The following is a 445-nucleotide window of genomic DNA, read 5'->3' as shown; positions in this document are numbered from 1 at the left end:
GGAGGGGAAATCTGCATGAACAGACTCTAGGGAACAAAGAGGGGGGGGAGAGGAGAGAGGCAGGTAATTTAAAACACAGCTCGTCATACAAAGGTCTTAATCACGATGATTGTATCGTATTAATATTACTCCAACTGAAAAATATTCTCTCAATCTGTTCATTATTTAACAGCATGGCTCTGGGCAAAACGATGTTGCTCCACCTTTGGTCCAGGATGAAATACGGTTGTATCGGTTGCCAAAGAAATTGTGTTTTGGTAACCCAAAATATAAATCCTTTGACTCAAGTACTCCTGACTTCTCTCCAGGCGCCACCATCAAGTTAAATTACTGATTTAAAACTACTGCGGTTTATGACAAGTGACCTTCAGAACTAAAGCCATTCAACCTCAACTGTACTTTGTGTTTTGTGCCGATAATCTAATGTTAGCATTCACACCAAGAT

Source organism: Notothenia rossii, assembly GCF_949606895.1.
Source record: "Notothenia rossii genome assembly, chromosome: 9".
NCBI lineage: Eukaryota > Metazoa > Chordata > Actinopteri > Perciformes > Nototheniidae > Notothenia > Notothenia rossii.
Note: the sequence above shows the minus strand (reverse complement) of the source record.